Consider the following 22,502-nt stretch of genomic DNA (forward strand, 5'->3'; position numbering starts at 1 on the left):
GCTAACTAGCTTGTCTGTCGCGCTTTTCTGTGATCTCAAAAGTAAGGAAATCCCCCCCCCCCCCCCCGAAAAATTTTCTCGCGAGAAATCCACCGTTGTGGAAAGCCCTCTTTGTAGAAAATTCCCGCAAGAAACTTCTCTCCTTGAAAAATTTCCACTCGTGTTAATAAAGATCCTACTTTTAAAAGTAGGTAAAAGTATTCGTATAATTCTTTCCGGAAAATGCCCTTGCGGATAATGCTCCCTCCGGGAAATTGCCTCCATGCGGATTTCCCCGCGTGCGCAAAATTTTCTCTGACAAATCTCTTTCATTGGAGAATCGAATCCATAAATCGAAAAACATGATATTGCACTAAGAGTAGGTCTAGGTTTTTCCTAGCTTCCAATATGGCATAAGTAGTCTGGATTAAGAAGTAGACATATAAAAATTTATTGTACAGAATAAAAAATATACAAATTAAATAAAATATATACATAAATATAGTTTTCTTGTGAGAAATTCAGGAATACTGGAGTAGAACCCTGTAAAGAAAAAGAATATTAATGATTTGTACAGATGAAATTAAGAGAGGTATTGCGGAAAAAGGGGACTACATTCTATTTGGCAATCTTGGTAACTACATTCGGATGGTCGGTAAACAAAGGTGTTATTGAAAGCAGGGTTAGACATGTTTTGCAATTGTTGACATTTCAGCATTCCAATAGGTCATTGGATTTTCCAATCAGAATTGTGAAAAGGGGGGATTTCCCAATATTGCGCTACAATAGTTGAAAGAAGCATACGTACACTTCGTTCTCATCTAAGTGCATTTTGTACTCATTTTAATACATTTTCTTTTGTACCAAGACTTGACTTAATTGTTTCTCAGTATAATGATTCACCGCATCGTAGCCTTGGAAATTTAGCACCGAATCAAGTAAACTTACAAAATACACCTCATATTTCTGATTTTATGTATGGAAAAAGTGAAAGCAAGCAGAAAAGGCTTAGGAATCAAATACAAGTTGGACAAAGTGTTAGAATCTTACGTGGTAAAGGAATCTTTGAGAAAGGACAGTTTAATTTTAGCAAAGAAATTTTTCGAATTGCTAGTGTTCAATCCACAGATCCAGTCACATTTAAATTAGTGGATTTGTCAGATGAGCCTGTTCTTGGATGTTTTTATCAGAGTGAACTACAAAAAGTTCAAGAGCCCGATGAATACGTTATAGATAGAGTACTTAAACGGCGAACATATCGTGGAGTTAAACAGTTGCTTGTCAGTTGGCTAGGATACCCCATCTCTTTCAACACTTGGATAAACGCAGATCAAGCTAGAAATGTCGATTGAATCCTTCTATGTTTCATTTAGTTCAGACGTCCCAGACCCTGTTTATGACCAAACAAACAAGATTGCAGATTTCCTGACAAAGCTTAACCCCCCGATTGTGCTTCAAGGATCAGGATGGAAAATGGCCTTGGTATCCCTCCATTTAACCAACTCTTTCGATTCTTTGAGACAAGATCAAGACTATTTTTTCAAATTGTTTCGATTTGTTGGTGATAGCAAAGACCCAAGCAAACGTTTAGGCACTAAAATAACGCTTCCAAAGAATAAGCGGTACAATACAATTCCGGAAATTATCAAAGACATGAATAATTTGGTTTATACTGGCAAAGACTCGGTTAATTTTCACTACAATAAACTATATGATTGAGTCTATATACTGGGACTAAAAGTCGGCGAATCCTGCTATCTTAGTGATGGTTTGCGAGAAGTTCTTGGATACAAAGAAAACATTATTGAGCCAGAACCGGATAATAATTTTCACCAGACTTATGGGATTGAAGGACCATTAGTCCCAGGACTTTACTACCAGTGGAATTCAATCTTTGTGTACACGGACATTGTGCAGCGTTCACATATTGGAAATACATCTGCTCCCATCCTAAGAATTCTCCCGAGAAAAACGACAAACGAGGAAGTGATTAGCTATTCGTTCCAGCCACTTATTTATTTAGATATAAGTAGACAAAACATTGAAATTGTTCATTTTAGTTTTAGAACTGAAAAGAATAACATCATACCCATTAATAGAGCACTAATTTCGCTAACAGTCGAATTTAGAAAAGATGAATAGCCGTAGACAATTTGTTTGTCCCTCTGTAGACTGTTTTGTGAAAACAATACAAAATGGAGGTGGAATGGATTACTATCAAGGAAAAGCTACACCTATGGTTGGATATGGTGCCTTTAGCCAATTTTTTGGAAAAATGATGCGATTTGTCATATCTCTTTTAAGAAAATTTGTTGTTCCTGTGGCGTCTGATGTTGTTGGCAATACAATCACTGACTTTGAAAAAGGAAAAGATTTTGGTTCATCCTTGAAAAAAAATATACAAAATAAAGTACGTGACATTACGGAAAGTATGAAACAACGTGGAAGTGGTATAAGTAGACCACGCAAACGAAAATTGATCAGTTTGCATCGATCCAAGGTGAAAGCAAGACCTATCCGGAAAATTAAGCGCTCAAAAGCAGATTTTTTTGGCGAAAAATGAGTTTCCTTCCAACCGAAGACAGTGTGCCCTCAGTTAGCTCAGCCATCAGCTATTTTCAAAGCCCAAATGTTGATGTATCTGTCAAGTCTGCATATTTTGATCCAATCTACCCAGTAGTCCCTTTATCAGATGGCTCACCTATTCACTTTCGCTTTTCAAGCAATGAAAACTATTATTCTGATATGCGAAACAGTATTTTAGAGTTAAAAGTCAAAGTTTTTAAATCAGATGGAAATCCTGTAACCGATAGCGACAATGTTTCATACGATGATGGGGGCATTATGAATACTTTATTCCAAAACATTCAAGTATTTGTCAATGATACGCTTGTATCGAGTGGTAATTCGTTAAGTGCCTAAACTTCATTCGCATCGTATACATTATTACCGCCAAACAGTACAAAAAAATCGCGTGGTTCAAACTATGGTTTTTACACAAAAGAAGATGGTACTTTGGATCCTAAATTGGCGGTACTCGCCACTGAAACTTTACACCTTGCTGCGCGACCATCGCACGATTTCTTCCAACTAAATCAGTTTATACCATCTGGATTAAAAATTGACAAAGTTTTCCCCATCATTGCCTAGATTCGTTTTTCGAAAACTCGAAAAAGCCGCTCCTGATGTTAAACTTACAATAAGTGAAGCAGTTTTACATATCCGAAAAGTAAAAATTGTATCCTCGCTAGCGTTGGCAGTAGAAAAGATCAAAGCAAGCGGAAGTAATCTGAAAATTATGATTCCAAAACTGATGCCTACAGCTAGAATTATTCCAACTGGAAGTCTCTCTTTTGCTGAAAGTTCATTGACGACATACGGACATCTCCCTTCAAAAGTTATTCTTGGCCTTGTAAAAACGTCGAATCAGCTGGGAAGCTACGAATCAAGCCCGTTTAAATTTGAGCTTTTTCATCTATCTTCTCTGCATCTTAAAGTGAATGGACAGCCAATTTATTCACTAAACTTTTCTGATCAGAGTTATAGACTTCTTTATGAAATGAGCATGCGAACTTTGGGAGGAGACGAAACAACTTTTGAAAATGGACTATCCTATGATAAATGGATACGTGATTCTTCCCTTATATGCTTGGATATTTCTGGAACTCCAGATCTATCTCTTATTAAAGACGGAACACTTCGATTAGATCTCACTTTTTCACAAGCTACAGATGTGTCTGTTAGCCTTATAATTATCGGATTTCAAGACATTTTTGGAAATTGACAAATCAGGAGCTGTATTTCTCCCGATTGCATCATGAATACAGATCAAGTGCTAGCTGTTTTAAAAAAGGACATTGTTGCTAAACAATACAAAAGTTTCTGCTTACCTTCCGACTTTCTTGATCGTCTTACATTTACCAGCTTCCCGACAATCATCGTAGTGAATACCAGTCAATCTAGGCTGCTTTTTGGTCATTGGGTTGGTTTACTAGTGATGTCCCGGAAGACGATTGAGGTTTTTGACACCTACGGAAGAAATTATTCTGAATGGAAAAATATTGGACAACTTGTAGACAGATTTGAAATAGTGACTCAGAATCGAAGAAAAATTCAAAATACAATGACTATGGCTTGTGGATTTCATGTTTTAGTGTTTATTCTTTTACGCTTACGTCGTTATTCATTTCAAAGTATTGTTAATATTTTTACACCTAATTCGTTGTGGAATGATTTTTTAAGTGAGAATATTATTGTGAAATTCTTTAATGTTGATTTTAAAGCATTGTCTCCGTTCTGTATTGATAAGCATTGTGAACAAGTATCGCTTTCTTATTAAATTTTTGTATCGATCAGCTTTGTTCAATAAAAGTTTTAAAGTGAAAAATGTGTTTATAGAAAGTTAGACATTTGAGACAACAAAGTATAAACATAAGTGGTTGAAAACTGGACCTTCTACGTACTTTTCTGGTGGAAGATCAAACCCAAGTCCGGTATGAAAAGTTGGATATGCAAGTCCAATCTAGAAAATATAGTCCAAATTGTATCTAGCCTAGGTAGATTTCTCTATTCAGACTTTGCATGTCTTTAACTACAGGTACTAGTTGAAGTACAGTCTAATTTTCTAAAACCTACCTATACTAGAAAACATAATGTAAAAAAAACTTACTTCTTTTGAATGCAATCTATCATAGGTGTGTGTTCGTATTCAAGTCTAATACAAAATTGTTGCAAGTCCACATTTCACAATAAATCCAACGTATGAACAACATTTTGGTTGCAACAAACGTATGAACAGCAATTAAGCATTGCCGGGATCGTCCGCTATCTGCGGAGAATCTAGTTTAGTTTAAAATTGTATCGTTTTTTGTTTTTTTTTTTTTACGTAATACTGTAATACTTTCCACAATAGTTACCCAGACTGGTTAAAGTTGTTCTTTACCCTACATTTATATAACATACCTAATTAAACTATTTTAATCGCATATGCAGAGTCGGAAAAAGATGTAAATAAAATTCATTTATTACGGAAATATCCCCCCCCCCCCACGAAAAAAAAATCCCCCCTGGAAAATGTTCCACTCATGTAAACTAATTACTAAAATTTTAAGTTTGAAAAATATTTGGAAGATAAATCTGAATACCAAATTAAATGTCAAGGAATTCTGTTGAAGAATCAATACCACCAGCTCTTTTTTCTGTTTGAGGTTACATTGGTTCTAAAATTGTACTTCAGGTATCTTTTTGGTCTGAAATTTTAAAGTAGATCAGCATAAAAAAATATCGGAATTTTTGCACTAAGAATCAATATCCAGTGGCTTTTGTTCATAAAAATGTGTGTGTGTGTGGGGGGGGGGGTTAAAATGTATTTTTAAGATACAGGAATTTAGGCAAGTTTGTTGGTGGTTTTTTTTTTCGATGAAACTGCTAAAAATAGGTATTTTGAACGAGCATACCCTCTAAGAAAGGTATTTCTTAAAATTGGAGAGGGGGATATAAAAGTCCTAGGGAGCAGGTGCCCCCTTCCGGTGATTGACACCCCTCAACATAACCAAATTTTCTTCCAGTATTTATTGTCCTTAATAGACCCCTTGGTCTCCCGTTTCAAATTTTGAACTTTGCATGATTCTGTCTCCTTTCAAATACTCCCTCAAAGTTTCAATTAAATTCTTTATGTTGTTAATTTTCGTTCCCGAGTTATTACAGATATGGTATCTTGATCCCACGGATAAACATAGTGTATTTTGATTCAACTCTGCACTTTTCCCCAAGTAACAATTCCACGTCTATTTAAACCCTGAGTATTCCCTGAAGGTTCCAATTTAATATCCCAAGTTGTTTCTGAGATGCGTATATGCCATTTTGACCACCTGACACCACATGTGTGTCTTTTGGCCAGTCTCTCCACTCAGCTGTGCATAAATTATTTTTCGGGGGAGCTTATAATGCAAAAATATTGTTTATATAAGGATTGGAGACAAAAACTTATGACCTCTTTCCCTCTCCTAAGATATTATGTATAGTTTGAAAAATCGGGTGTGTAAAGTGTCTTCTGATTTACTCTGGTAAGCTTGTCGTATCCAGAATGCAATCCCTCCGCTCCCAACAAGTTGTATGCTCTTCTTGGCCGAGAGAATGGTCTCCGAGCGTATCGAAATTATTGGAAATCCAGGATAAAGCATACCACCTTTTCCCATTGTATAACCTATGTGTAAGCAATGGGCCACTTGCGACCCTTGTCCTAGAGGTTGTGGGTGTCATGTCCTTGGAGGCATATTTCTTGGAATTTTCGAGCAAAATTTCTGTCTAAAAATTTTGATCAGATGTTCTTTTTTTTGGGGGGGGGGGAGAATCGAAAGGGTGCGCTGCTTATGATCAAAGTCAAGTGGATACAGAGGTTCTAGTCCTAGACAATGCAGATCATATCTTTGTACTTGAAACGAAAGTGTTTATTATTGTATGTATATTTTATAAAAACATCGACTTAAAGGGTCCTTCGGTACACTAAACTTGATTTTCATTTCGATCGCAGCCATTGAGAACCGGAATAAAGCTCAGAAGGCTCTGGCGTTGAGATCTGTCGAATTGAACTTTTTAAGTTACTTCAAGATTGTATCCCTTTTTGGAAGTATGTTTACCTTTTCTAAAATAATGCAAAGAATTTTGTGCCTATGATTAAAGTCAAGTGGATACAAAGAGGTTCTAAATGTAGACTGTGACCCGAAGTTTGTCGTCTACATTGTAGACCATGTAGACTTTTGATGGGTAAGTTTGAAGTTGTTGAATTCCTCATGTTGTTATGGAAATTCCTGTTTTCAAAGTATCTGCTTTTATTGACGTGGGTTGCTCTTTACTCACAGTTCGCTACCACATATTGTTTGATTTTTAGCTGAATTTTTGTATGAAAACTGAATTCCTATAGCTTTCTCCCTTAAATATGGATCCAGAAATCAGCAAGTTGAAGTTTAATCATTTTATTTGCAACGATACTAATATGTGTAATTTTCGAAAGCTTGCTCCGTAAGGCTAACAATTGTCAAAAATTGAACATTTTAATAAATGTAGGCCTATTATAAAATGCTGAGACTTGTGTCAATACCTTGAAGTTAAAAGATATCATTCATTTTATCATGTTTAGTCTTATTTCGCGTTTTGGAATTATTTTAGGCCTCTTAATCTTGTTTGGGCGGCAATACTAAGATTAAGCATCTTATTCGATAAGTTCTACTTCAGCAGTCTTAGGTCTCTGAAAATTTCAGGAATGGACTGGTGGGGTAAGCGATCGCTAAGTAGGATATTTCCAACTCTAACCAAATTTCTCTTTCCCCTGCAGAGTCAATCTTGAATCTTTAAAAGAATCAAGTTTGGGGTAGAATCTGACTGAAGTCATGGGAACCGCCTTCTCAAAGAATGCGGTCCAGAAGAAGCAGAGTCTATCCCAAACAAAACGTTTCAATTTAAAAAGGTGTTCGTGTGATCTTTCAAACCGTATATGCAGGGTAGGGACAAAAGTAAAAACTTGATACCTTCTTCCAATTAGCTAATTTGTGCCATAAATTCATTCTTGAAATTTCATCTTTTGTATTGTTGTAGGAAAGAGTGGCGTTAAGGCTTAAAATAGGCAGGAATTAATGTTAAATGCGAGGCTAACTCTTTGCTAGAAGCTTTTGAATAGAGAACAGAAAGTTGAATGGGACACAATCCCCTCATATCCCGGATAATTTGTCAATTTTATTTATCGATGTCGCTCTGTAATTCCCTATCAACAAAACTCTGTTTCTTCTTCTTAAATTATGTTTATTCTTTTTTAGTGAGTAGGATAAATTACTAACTGCATAAGCAGGAGATTGAAAACGAAATACATTACATCTTAGAGAGTACACCCTTGTATACTAGTGAATTTTGAACAAGTTTTCCGTTATATTAAACGGAATGGCTATCTCATAATTTTTGTCCTATGACATGTTTTCTATTTGAGACAAAAGGGTTAAAACGGTAGTCTATAGAGGTGGGACCTCTTTTTCTACTTGAGAATAGCTCTGGGAAAAACCAATTCCGGTTGAATGTTGGCCCTCCCTCAATTTGCTACGACCAATGGTCCGATTTACTGGAGGAAAAATCCAAGGATTGGGGGGTTTGAAATGCCAAATAGTATGTTTACATGTGATGGTTTTCCAGTTCTTCTAGTGGCGGTGGTTCTTTGGGTGGATATTGGCCTTTGGAAGATGCCCCTAGCTTCCACCATTGAGCTTGCTGTTACATGAAAGAGCCAACACGGACGTTAAAGTTCTTTATGTTCTGCAATTTCTATACGCCATTGCCATTAATAATTGTATGCTGCAGCCGGTAGCCCCCGTTAGTACGGGTGAGGAGATTTGATCTGTCTTGAACATTAAAGTACCAAGTGAAATGTGAAACCAAAATGAAAAAGTGAAACCAAATTAAAACAGTTTTTGCCCTACGGTTGCTATACATCTATTAAAAGTTTTCTTGTTGTGTAAATCCTTTCTGTTGTTGCCACTACTGAACTGAGAATAGGGGCAAGCGGAGACTTTTCTGGTTTATAAACAAGTTCAACCAGTGTTTCTAAAACCTAATTTATGATAGTTAGGTAATACAACAATCAATACGATGATACAACCAATTGTTAGTCAGGCTATTGAACATATTTAGACTTGTGGGAATATGTAAAAATTTAGTAATAAAAGTTACACCTTTAAAACAGATGACAATGATTCTGATCATGTGTCAGTTACGGCCCCACCTTCGGTCTATTCATGCCTGAAAATCGGGTTTTCCACGATTTTTCTTTTGGTTGCTATACATCTATTAAAAGTTTTCTTGTTGTGTAAATCCTTTCTGTTGTTGCCACTACTGAACTGAGAATAGGGGCAAGCGGAGACTTTTCTGGTTTATAAACAAGTTCAACCAGTGTTTCTAAAACCTAATTTATGATAGTTAGGTAATACAACAATCAATACGATGATACAACCAATTGTTAGTCGGGCTATTGAACATATTTAGACTTGTGGGAATATGTAAAAATTTAGTAATAAAAGTGACACCTTTAAAACAGAAGAAAATGATTCTGATCATGTGTCAGTAGTCAAACAGTTCGTGGTAACGAGTAAGGAGCGACCCGGCTCAATAGTAACCGAAACTCTAAAAAATGGAATTTTGATACCAATAGTTACATCAAAGAATTGCATTATTACGCCGATTCTATATATATAAGTTTCATCAAGTTTAGTTCTACCCATCAAAAGTTACGAGTCTGAGAAAATTTGCCTTATTTTAGAAAATAGAGGGAAACACCCTCTAAAAGTCAAAGAATCTTAACGAAAATCGCACCATCACATTCAGCGTATCCGAGAATCCTATTATAGAAGTTTCAAGCTCCTATCTACAAAAATGCGGAATTTTGTTTTTTGTTTTTTCCCATAAGACAGATCACGGATGCGTGTTTATTTATTATTGTTTTTTGCTTTTCCCCAGGGGTGACTTTATTTACCCAGTGGCCCTAGAATGTCGCGAGAGGGTTCATTCCAACTGGATTTAAAAGTTCTTGTGCCCAATTAAGTGACCAAAAAAATTGGAGGGCACCTAGGCCCTCTCCCCTTCCACACTCATGTTTTTCCCAAAGTCACTGGATCAAAATTTTTAGATAGCCATTTTGTTCAACATAGTCGAAAAACCTGATAATCATGTCTGTCAGGATGACTTAGTCCCCCACAGTCCCCGGGGGAGGGGCTGCAAATTACAAACTTTGACCATTGCTTATATATAGTAATGGTTATTGCGACGTGTACAGACGTTTTCAGGGAGACTTTTTCACGTTAAAGGGGGGTCGGGGGGAGGGGCTACGTGGGAGGATCTTTCCATGGAGGAATTTATCATGAAGGAAGAAAATATCAATGAAGGGGCCGCAGGATTTTCTAGCATTATTTAAAAAAAATGAGAAAAAAAACAACTTTTTTCGGGTGAAAGTAAGGAGCAGGATTAGAACCTAAAACAAACAGAAATTATCACTCTATAAGGGGGCACGTCTCCTCCACAATACCTCACTCTTTACGCTAAAGTATTTTTAGTAATTTCAACTATTTATTCTACGGCCTTGGTGATTCAGGGGTCATTCTTAAAGAATTGGGATGAAATTGAAGCTTTAATGTGCAGTTGGATATAGTCCATTTTTAGGCCCAGATATCTGGATTTCTGCTCATTAATTACATGAAATTAAGTCCCTTTACATAGAATTATGCCTTTACATTGGACTTCAGCTAAAGGATACAAACTATGTGTGCAAGTATGATCCAAATGTATGTCAAAACAGCTATGGTATTTGAATCCTAAGTTTCTATATTAAGTTGTAAATTTCTCTATAACAAACATCCTTATACTATCAGTTCGCGGTACCCAGTTTAACAAGTTTTTGCCTTTCTTTTCCTTGCACAGCGCGCGTAAGGATTGTTCGGAGAAAGCAGTTGGATTTGTATAAAATGTTATTCGCTATTTCCGGGCTTTGACGGGTTTCAAAGATCCATAGTTTCTCTTGGCATTTGATTTGCCGTTTCATATATACTTTCTCTGAGTATCCTTAGATAGCCGGTTTTAATATTTTTCATCTTATATAAATTGTCTTTAGTTAAAAAATTACCAAAATCTGGTTACTGGATTCTATAACAACTAAACTACCCTTTCGTATCTTATCAAGTATCTATTCGGGCTATGGGAACACGTTCGCTACAAAAAAGTCGATAAATTGTTGTTTAAAGTTATTATGCTCTTTGAAAAGCGAGGTTATAAATTTATCTTTGGATTAAGAGAACCGGATAAGAGACGCTTAGTGTTTCAGAGACTTTTCCAATCGATACAGCCACGACTGTGTCCAGGATTTTGTTTCGGGGGGGGATCGTGTTTACTAATAAACTTTAAAAAACCCATCACAAATGTGTTTTTGTGTTTATGAAGGTTATATAAGTCGTAGAAATATTTCGGGGGGATGTGAGTCAAATCCCCCTGACCCCTGCCCTGGATACGGTCTTGGATACAGCATTGCTGATACAATCCCAATATGGATCTAAAGTATAGTCGAGACATTTTATAACAAGGTTATTTAAAATTTACCCTATGTACGTACATTATCGATAGGTTTGGGGAGGGATAACTTTTTAAAAAATGTGGAAAAACTGCTGGTTTGTATGACTGTCATTGGAGATAAGTGTCTGCTTTGATGTCCCGGGTTGAATTCAGTTTTGATCAAACCAGCAAACGAGAGATTGAAAGCATTGATAAGCTAAGAAGAAAATCTGGGAAGGCTGAGATTGGGTTATATAGATACAGTTTTTTTGGGGAGGGAGGAGTCCATTTACAAGTAAATGCTGATATCGACGGACTACTATTGAATCAAACTTGGCACACAATAAGTTTTAGCCATGGTTTTCTGAAGTTCTTAGGCTAATTTGAAAGTCATGGTATACCATTCTGAATAGAACAAGGAATAAAGGAATTATCCCTTGAATAATTCCCGAATTCCCTGAATTCGGTTCGAAGGATCACATGTGAAAATTAAATGACAGGGCCTTAGAACGTGACACATTCCATAACCAGTAAGTCAGAGGGGTTGCCTTCATACTTCCAGGTTTTTTGACCATGATTTCCCATGATTTCTTGAATTATTCGTAATTAACTCGCTTTTTTCAATTTTTCCCCGACCCCCCAAAATCCCTCAAAAATATTCCTCTTTACGAGAAAAAATTTATCGTTTGTGCGTGCTATGGGTACTCAGGGTTATGGTGTATCCAACTTTAGAATATGATGAACATAGTATAATAAACTTTTACTGTGAACAGGCTGTTGATCCCATTTCAATAGTGATTATCGGGGACGATCAGTTTTCATGTTTTTCTTACAATTTTAGCCTATTTCAAACAATTCGTGGTAAAGAACTGTAGTAAGGAGCGACCCGGCTCAATAGTAACCGAAACTCTAAAAAACAGAATTTTGATACCAATAGTTACATCAAAAGAATCATATTTTATGCTGATTTTAAATATATAAGTTTCACTAAGTTTAATCTTACCCTTCAAAATTTACGAGCCTGAGAAAATACGTGGAAGGATCTTTCCATGGAGGAATTTATCTTGAGGGAAGAGAATTTCCATGAAGGGGCGCAGGATTTTCTAGCATTATTTAACAAAAAAAAAGCAATGAGAAAACAAATAAAAAAGTTTTTTCAACTGGAAGCAAGGAGCAGCATTAAAACTTAAACGAACAGAAATTTTACGTATATGAGGGGGGTTCGTCTCCACCTCAGTACCTCGCTCTTTACGCTAAAGTATTTTTAGTAATTTCAACTATTTACTCAACGGCCTTTATGATTCAGGGGTCATTCTTAGAGAATTGGGACAAAATTCAAGCTTTAGTGTAAAGAACGAGGTATTGGCGAGGGGGCGAACCCCCTCATATGCGTAACAAAAATATACAAATATAGAAGGTCGTTACGTAAGTTAATTCGTAAGTTACGTATATTTATTACTAATGAAAACGTTCGTAAAAAAATAAAAAAGTTCTAGTTGCCTTTTTAAGTAGCCAAAAATTGGAGGGCAACTAAGCCTCCTCCCCAACCCCCTTTTTTTATCAAAATCGTCCGATCAAAACTATGAAAAATCCATTTAGCCAAAAAAATGATATGCAAATTTCGTTTTAATTACTCATGTGCGGTGAGCCAAAATCAAAACATGCATTAATTCAAAAACATCCAGAAATATAGTGGAAAAAAGTTTTTTGAACTGCAAACAAGGAGCGACATTAAAACCTAAAACGAACAGAAATTATTCCGTATATGAAAGGGATAGTCCCCTCCTCGACGCCTCGCTCTTTATGCTAAAGTTTTTATTGTTTTAATAAGGAGAGTTGTGAGAAAGACTAATACTTCAGCGTAAAGAGCGGTGTTGAGTAGGGGACAATCGCTTTCTTATACGGAATAACTACTGTTCATTTTAATTAAGTAAAACGAACAGAAATATCAAAAAGCAAAGTTTGTTAAAAAAAACTTTTTTTCTTATTTAATTCATGCTAAAACCGACAAAAGATACTTTTTTCGGCTTGGTCCCATTCATAGTATTTTTTAAGCACTGTTATTTGTTGTGTTGTTTTACGACGAAGAAATATATGCTGATGAAAAGGGCTTCTAGGATGGATTGTTTGCAATCTATTTTCAAATTATTTTTTGGGTCAGTTCAATAATTCTTTGTGTTGATGTTGACAATTAAACAATTATATTGGCTAAAAGTAGAACGAATAAAATCAGTGGATGGTTGCAGACATGTTTTATGTCAAAGACTTACTTCCTAGTTGAAAATATTAATGATTAGTTGAATGTTGTCTCCCCATCCCTAGTTGTGTGTAATCAAAAGGATTTCATGCCTCTGCGAGAAGCGATGAATACGGAAGTCCAAAACATATTAGAAAGACTCGTGGAAAGAAAAATTCGTCTTAAATAAATCAGGACAGGCCTGCCCAGGAAAGAGCCAAACTGAACCAAATATTATAATCTCTAAGGCCAGAAGGGTAGCATTGATCAACATATCGCATATAGTTTTTTGACTTTGTTTTTATTACAAAGGCCTAAGAAAAGACTGCCCCCTCTAGATTCTTCTCCAACTTTTTTTTGGCATAGTAATTGTCACAATTTTCCATGCTGATTTCGGGAATTGTTTTTTGTTTTGCGGCGTTAATGATAAAAACGCCGTATTGCCTTAAATTACCTTTTGTCTTGTGAATGTCGTTCTGAACTACTTTTTTTCTCTTTAATTTGGAACCTTTTGAGTAAGGTCATGTAATCCTGTTTCACCTTTCACACAGGCCCATTTGGGTCTGCGCCAAAACTAGGCAAGTAGCTCTATGGGTCAGGCGGTCACATCCAACCGTCAGTCCTGGGCTTTAATTCATAGCTACACAGCCAAAAGCAGGATTCGTATACAAAACGCGTCTGCTTTATTTGGCAAAGATATGGAGAAAGTGAAAGTGCTACACATTCTTCCTGTTCTGGCTTTGTTATGATGTAGTAATTTATAGGTTCTATTGATGTCGGTTTCTTTGTCAATAAAAGATCGAACGTTTGGTTAGCCATGGGCGACTGAAACAAGAGAAAATCTACTCTTGCTTTTGGCTAGTAATGCTTGGGGCTATTGATCTGTCTCCTTGTTTTATTATTTCTGTTTTTCTTTTTTGACCAAAAATATCATATCCTCTGTTTTTATTTTAAGTCGTATCTTAATTTACCTTAGTCTTGGGAAGGTGGCCAGGTGACGGTTGAATGAGTTAAAGAACAAGGCACACCTACCTTTGATTGGGTCGATTTAGCCCCACTAAGGGATGCATTACTTGGCTACTGATTTGTCACCACTAGGCCAATTTCTCCAGTAAAAGGCAACTGAAGGAAATGTTTATCTGATAGAATATTAATGCTACTTCTGCTTCATAATATTGATCGTATTCTATGTAAAAGAAGATCTGTTAAATGGAAAAATTTTCCTTATATAATTATCCATCTTTGTACATTACGTTTTTAAATAGTTTCATCACTTTCCGCTTGTTGAAGGTCATCGTAAAGTTTCTATTACAAATTAGAATCCATGGGAAGGTCCATCTGTTTTGATTATTCGGCATTATAACCTCAAGCTTATAAAAGAATTCCTGCGCGTCAGAACAGGACAGTATGCAGGAATTTTATTTGGGAGGTTAAGGGGAGGGGGTTAAATCAAAGACAAGAGAATAGCGCTGCCTAAGTAAAAAGCGTTATGGCTTCAATCTATTTCTGCTCTGTTTTTTTTTTTTTTTTTTTTTTTTTTTTTTTTTTTTTTTTTTTTTTTTTTTTTTTTTTTTTACCAGGCCACATCGTATGGGAGAAGATTGTAAAAACTTTGGAGGGGGCTAGTTCAATGGGAAATTGAAAATTCTAGTGCCCTTTTTAAGATCAGAGGGTAATCAACCCCCGCCCATGTCCTTTTAAGCTGTCCTCCTTAAAATATGCGATCAAAATTTGAGATAGATATTCTGTTAAAAATAGTCAGAAAATCCAATAATTAGGCCTCTTGAGATGGCATGATCCCCCAAAGCATCTAGGACAAGGGCTGTAAGTTATGTAACTCGCACCTTGACTATAGACAGGTTTTGTCTCCAGGGTATCTCGGGTCTCCAAAAAGGCTAAGGGTATTGAGGTGAAACTCTCTGGGAATGTTGAAGGGGATGTTAAACTAAATCAAAGCAAACTCTGTGTATGCATGTTGTCAAAAAGGCGTATCGGTAATATCTCAGGAACAGCTTAGGAAGCTCCAGGACACTTCCAGGATGTGTTGAGAATAATGCTGAATTAACTAAAAACCACTATATGCATCCAGGTTGCCAAAAGGACATATCTCTAGTATCTCAGGAATGATTTAGGATATTAGGTTGAAACTTTAAGGGTATGCTAAGGGGAATTTGAAACTAAATCAAAAGACACTAGACCCTTAGACAACTAAATCAACAACACCTCATCCCCCCGACAAATCTCAGGAATGGCTGAGGGTATTCCATTGAAACTTTCAGGTTATGTTGAAAGGGATGTAAAACTGAATCAAAAGACTGTGTGATATATGGGCATATCTGCAATATCTCAGGAACTTCTAAGGGTATTAACTTGGAACTTCCTAGGAAGTTTCAGCCTTGAACTTTGTCAAAAGAAAATATGTTCATCCTGGTTGTGAAAAAACGCATAACGCATCTGCAATATCTCCGAAGCGGCTAAGGATGTCGATTTTGAACTTTCAGAGACATATTTAGGAAATGTTGAACTAAATCAAAAGACACTATGTGCATCCAGATTTACAAAAGGGCGTATTTGTAAAATATTAGGAACGACCAAGGGTATTTAGTTGAAATTTCCAGGGCAAAGGTTAGTCCTACTCCTCTTTGTAGTGGTTTTTGTTCGTTTTAAGCTTAAATTGATCCTTTCATGAAATTTCAGTTTATTTTAATTTATTGATAATGATTTATGCTTGTTTTAAGCTTGAATTATTATTTGACTTTATTTCTGCTCGTCTTTGGCTTAATGTAGCTCTTTACTTTTCTTTGAAAGGCTTCTATTTTTGGAAAATCAATCCTTACGAAATTGATAAACAAGACAAAATTAAAGAAGCAAATAGGAGGAATTCGTAGTTGGGTAGGCCCTGTTGTCCCTCGAACTGCGCATGTCCTTGCGTCAGGGCGACCTGTTATTATAGCCAGACCTTAAAAAAAAAAAAAAATATAGTAGTTTGTCGACACTCAATAAATTTTGGTCACACTCCCTCGTTTTGCTTCTTTTTGTGTTCATGGAATTGGTGTTCCTGGTTGGAGTGAATATGTGACATAATGATTTCTTTTTCAAATATTATTGTTGAAACTGTTCTTTATTTGAATTTGATCTCTTAGTTACATAAAAAAAAAAAAAAAAAAAAAAAAAAAAAACATGATTTTTCTACTCAAATTAAGGACCAACATTAAAACTTAAACGAACAGAAATTATTCCGTAGATGAAGGGTTTGCCCACTTGTCAATACATCGCTATTCCCGCTAAAATTCGAATTTTGTTCCAAATCTTCAAGAATGACCCCTGAATCACAAAGGCCGTTTAATTAGAATAAATAGCTCTTAAGTAGTAAAAAACACTTTAGTGTAAAGAGCGTGGGAAACACTTTAGTTTAGTGTATTGAGCGTCGGAGGGGGCCTAGTGGCCCTCCAGTTTTTGTTCACTTAAAAAGGGCACTAGAACTTTTAATGTTCGTTCGAATGAGCCCTCTTGTGATGTTCTAGGACCACTGGGTCGATACGATCCCCCTGAAAAAGAATGAAGAATAAAAAAAGCAAATAAACACGCATCTGTGATCTTTCTTCTGGCAAAAAATACAAAATTCCTCATTTTTGCAGATAGGAATTTGAAACGTCTACAGAAGGGTTCTCTGATACGCTGAATCTGATGGTGTGATTTTCATTAAGATTATAGGACTTGTAGGGGGTGTTTTCTCCTTTTTGGTTGAGACTAAACTTGTTGAAACTTGTATATTTGAAATCAGCAAAAAATCCAATTCTTTTGACTTATCTATTGATATCAAAATTACATTCTTTAGAGTTTCGGTTACTATTCTGCCAGGTCGCTCCTTACTTACAGTTCGTTACCACGAACTGTTTGATAGAGATTGCCATGTTGTCTTCATAAATCATTTGACCATGTTCTTATATCTAGGCTTGAATTATTGTGATGGAGGTAAGGGAACAACCAGTGTTGAGGTTGTTTCCTGCGATCTTATTGTTTTGAGACCAGATTTGAACAATTATTTCGGATTGTTTCTTGGCTTTTGGGATATCAAAGGGTCTTTTGAATTGTGGTGAATGGATAAATATTAAAAAAATCCTAAAGGTAAAATATACCAATACTGGAAAAAAGAGAAAATGGCGTGTATAATAATCTCAAAATTTCCTTATCTGTTCTTTTTTACTACTGGCAGCAACAAATTGGTAGTAATATTCATAAGAGCAAATAACCTTGACGTAAACTTATTCCCTCTTAAAGAATGGAATTAAGGATCTTATAAAGTTGGCTTGTTTTGATCGTGTATTCATGCAAGACAATATGGCGGTCACCAAAAAAGGCTAAAAACAGCATACTTTCACTGAAATGATGGAATAACATTTTTTCAAGGGCATTTTATCAACACGTCATTATTGTGCAATTAATAGACACCAGTTTGCTGAGATTACTGTCCATTCAGTTGCGTCCAAAAACCATGCGTTTTTTTTTGTCTCGCTGCGAAATTCTGAAAGTGAAAACATACATCCATATTACTGCGTGGCCTCTCTTTTTAATAAAGCTATTGACACTTTTCCTCTTTTTTTTTAATTGAAACTGGCCCTTTGATGTTTTCTAAGTGTTGATATAATAATTGTTTATATAGCAAACGTAAAATAGAGAGGGGGATTCAAGGACTTCAAGCAATCAGCTTTAAAAACCCTTTTCATCCACCCTCAGACTTTTTTCTCTAAGAACAATCCAATTAGCCTGAAGATTGAGCTCGATAAAAGGCTGTTAAGAGCCCAGTTTGATCAGAGTGGATTTTTGCGATTATAAATATGTTGTTCATCTTTGGGTAAGAGATTCTGGACCAAAGCTGATAAGACATTTATATCTTCGACGTAACACCTTAAACTAGGTTTTCCTTGCTTAGACCACACTGCCGTTATCTCTATTTGAAAATTATTTATTCGACATTTATATAACTCAAACCGAATCTGTTCTCCCAAGAGAAAGCAAACGAGTGCTATTCAGCGACTCACTTTGACTGTTATACTCTGAATGTGTTTTGATTCAGCCGATGATAGCTAAACTGCTTATTCTCATTATTTTTCAAGTTTTTTTGCATTTATCAGTTGAGATTAGCACCACTATCCCTGACACTAGTGGTGGAACCAGCGTCGTCACTGAAACATTTTAAACGTCGTAACTTCAATTGCATTGATTAAAGGCCATGGACGTTTCTGATTTTTCTTTAAAAGCGCTATCTCCCTATCTTTGTGGAAAAAAGTTGTCAGTGGAAGAATTCTGACTGCAGCTCTTACCTCCCTCGTTTTTGTATTGAGTCAGGAATTGGCTCTTTTTTTCTTTTTTTTTTAACCAAGACTTGACCAGATTTACCCTGAATAAGCGTTTATCCCATTTTACTGTTATTGTAATTCTTTTTTCCAATAAACACATCAACCATGAAGTTTTCCACCTCTCAAAATTTTCAAAATTATCTGCCGACACCAAATTTGCGTTCGAAAGACTGATGTCATATAATTTGATCTGCTTTTCGAACATTACTGATAAGAATAAAAAATTAATCTATCAGTCTATCTTGGTTCAGAAATAGATTTCGTTGCCACAGGCAAACTTTCTAATATCACTATCAAGAAAGGAGAAAGAGGAAGTTCCCAATTTCCTTAGCAGTGGTTAAAGCTTTGGAGGTATTTGTGATAGCTCCATGCAATGCGTACTCAGCTTTCTTCTGTCCCGAACACGGAAAATGGAATCACAGACAGAAATGGATTTTAAGGGTACATGGCAGCCCTTTTGGATTCGTGGGAAAATGCTCCTTTATATGGTCTCTTTATTTTTTTGTTTCTTATTCCAAAAGAAAAATAAAATGGTAAAGAAAGTGTTCTTGCAGTTGACCTGGATAACAATTGCACATCAGAAGCACTTTAAATTTTACTATAACTTCAGTATGAAACTAGTGTCTGGCTGTTTGTATAAGGCTTTCAATTCAAAAGCAGGCGTGGCTTGAAGAAACGAAAGCTTGGCGGAAAAACTTCGATTAGGCCTCTTCGACGGGAACTGTGAAATTCATTTCAGGGTAGAACCGTATAGGCTGTGGCTCAAGGCCAAGGGAAAACCGTCCTTTGTGACCCTAACAATAATTATACTCAAACGCTTGTTTAACAGTAACGCCTTATTCGTCAATGAGGTTCACACTTTCCGTAAATTCTCAGAGGATAACCATTTTTCACGCAATGAACTGATGTCACTTTTATACAGAAAAAAAGAGAGAAAAAACAGGACTGATTCGAAGTATTGCTCTTTCAACGCATTTAGTCCATGTAATATATCAAACTTAAACAAACTTAAATTACCATGAATAAGCGAAATGGAATGTAAAACGAATAGAAATTACAATGAACAAGGAAGCAAGCTTAAAACGAATAGACACTAGATTTATATTCCTTGGGCAACGTGAGGTGTTTTGCAAACTTTTGTCGGCTTCGCCGAAAAATAAAGTTGCGAGAGCAACACTTTGTTATTTTTTCCTTCATCTTTGATTAAATACATCAGCTGTCAATCCCCGAAAACTTCTAAAATGTAACATCTCAAGAGCAGTAATTTCTTAGAAAATGAACAATGATTATTATGACATGTTTCTTAAAGATGGCCTTAAAATATATCTATTTCATGTTGTTCCTTTTAAAATACACCATATATTCAAGTTTATTTCCTTGCGTAACTATGAAACTTATTCTTTGATTACGAAGCTTGCTCATAAAAGTTTATTTGCAAGATATGCACCCGGAATATTAAAGCTATGGGTATGCAGTTCGATTCTGCCCCTCTCCACCGAAATGCTAGGCCTCATCCAAAATTGTTACTGCGCGCCTGTTTACACGTATAGGGGATGGAGTTGGTCTTGTTCTGATAGTATCTTTTAACGAATTACATATAGGATGTGATGGGGGGGCTGAGACCACTCAATTATTAAGTTCCATTTCTGTGTAATTTAACTGATTTTTTTTTTTTTTTTTTTTTAAGAATTAGACCCACAAAAAGAGCATTATCAAACAGTTCGTGGTAACGAACTGTAGTAAGGAGTGAGATACCAATAGCTATATCAAAAGAATCGCATTTTAATGCTGATTTTAAATATATAAGTTTCATCAAGTTTAGTCTTACCCACCAAAAGTTACGAGCCTGAGAAAGTTTGCGTGGTTTTAGAAAACAGGGGGAAATACCCCCTAAAAGTCATAGAATCTTAACGAAAATCACGCCATCAGATTCAGCGTATCAGACAACTCTACTGAAGAAGTTTCAAGCTCCTATCTACAAAAATGTGGAATTTTGTATTTTTTTGCCAGAAGGCAGATCACGGATGCGTGTTTATTTGGTTTTTTTCTTTTTTTTTCAGGGGTGATCGTATCGACCCAGTTGTCCTATAATGTTGCGAGAGGGCTCATTCTAACGGAAATGAAAAGTTCTTGTGCCCTTTTTAAGTGACCAAAAAAATTGGAGGGCACCTAGGCCCCCTCCCACGCTAATTATTTTCCCAGAGTCAACGGATCGAAATTCTGAGATAGCCATTTTATTCAGCGTAGTAGAAAAACCTTATAATTATGTCTTTGGGGACGACTTACTCCACCACAGTTTCCGTGGGAGGGGCTACAAGTTACAAACTTTGACTTGTGCTTACATATAGTAATGGCTATTGGGAAGTGTACAGGCATTTTCAGGAGGATTTTTTGGTTGGAGGCAGGGGTTGAGAAGAGGGGGATATGCTGGGGGAGCTTTTCATCGAGGAATTTGTCATGGGGGAAGAAAAACTCCATGAAGGGAGCGCAGGATTTACTAGCAGTTCTTAGAAAAAAAAACAATGAAAAAATAAATAAGAAAATTTCTTTCAGCTGGAAGTAAAAAGCAGCATTAAAACTTAAAACGAACAGAAATTATTACCCATATGAGGGGCTCACTTCCTTCTAATACCCCGCTCTTTACGCTAAAGTATTTTTAGTAATTTCGACTATTTATTATGCGGCTTTTGTGGTTCAGGGGTCATTCTTAATGAATTGGGACAAAATTTAAGTTTTAGTGTAAAGAGCGAGGTACTGACGAGGGGGCGAACCCCCTCATATATGTAATAAAAACATGAGAATACAAAAGTTCTTTACGTAAGCTAATTTATAAGTTACGTATATCTTTTACTAATAAAAAGATTCGTAAAATATTAAAAGTTCTAGTTGCCTTTTTAATTAACCGAAAATCGGAGGGCAACTAGGCTTCCTCCCCCGCTCTTTTTTTCTCAAAATCATTCGATCAAAATTAAGAGAAAGCCATTTAGCCAAAAAAAATTAAAATAATAAATATGCCAATTTCGTTTTAATTATTCCTCTGCGGAGAGCCAAAATCAAAATATGCATTGATTCAAAAACGTTCAGAAATTAAATAAAAAAAACTAGTTTTTTTGAATGAAAGTAAGGAGGGACATTAAAACTTAAAACGAGCAGAAATTACTTCGTATATGAAAGGGGCTACTTCCTCATCAACGCCCCGCTCTTTACGCTAAAGTTTTTTACTGTTTTAAGAAGAAAAATTGAGAGAAAGAGTCAAACTATAGCGTAAAGAGCAGGGCGTTGATGAGGAAGCAGCCCCTTTCATATACGAAGTAATTTCTGTTCGTTTTAAGTTTTAATGTCGCTCCTTACTTTCATTCAAAAAAACTTGTTTTTTTATTTAATACTAATATAAATCAACCATAGACTACCAAGACAAAGAAAATGAGTGAGAACAGGAGACAAAATAATAGAGAGAAAAGAAACAAACACACATGGTACCTTCTATGGCAAATTTGGTGCATTTTATCTTCTTTAGTGATACCATAAATTTGTCGGGGGGAGTAATAGCCTACTCTGGTACAGGTAAATTGTGCTCTGGAATAAAAGTTTTTCCATCTTGATTTCCTAGGTGTAGTGGACAAGTTAAAAATAGGTTATTTTGGTGTGTATACTCTGTGTACTCTTATAATTACCCTTTTGCTTATTTATTTTGAGCATTAAGTAATTTTAAGTGGCTTCTCATGGCTCATATTTGTTATTGTTTGGTGAACCTTGCGGTTTTATTTATAAGTTCATTCTATCGTGTTTTTTACTAAAGAACTCTCACTATACGCTCGAAAAAGAAAAAAAAGCTAGACGCTTAATAAGTC

General features: G+C 35.9%; 1 protein-coding gene and 1 long non-coding RNA gene across 2 annotated transcripts in view; one reads left to right on the forward strand and one right to left on the reverse strand.

The window, feature by feature from the left end:
• LOC136036217 (CCR4-NOT transcription complex subunit 6-like) overlaps positions 1 to 22,502 on the forward strand; it is a 114,296-nt gene that overhangs the window by 33,653 nt on the left and 58,141 nt on the right. The gene's annotated exons all lie outside the window — the stretch shown is intronic.
• Positions 415 to 4,762, reverse strand: LOC136036218 (uncharacterized). The gene is made up of 3 exons (XR_010619666.1): positions 4,649 to 4,762; positions 3,870 to 4,008; positions 415 to 522 (listed from the first exon to the last, which is right to left on the reverse strand). It is a non-coding gene; the product is annotated as an uncharacterized LOC136036218 (long non-coding RNA).

This window comes from Artemia franciscana, chromosome 15, assembly GCF_032884065.1.
Source record: "Artemia franciscana chromosome 15, ASM3288406v1, whole genome shotgun sequence".
NCBI classification, from domain to species: Eukaryota; Metazoa; Arthropoda; class Branchiopoda; order Anostraca; family Artemiidae; genus Artemia; species Artemia franciscana.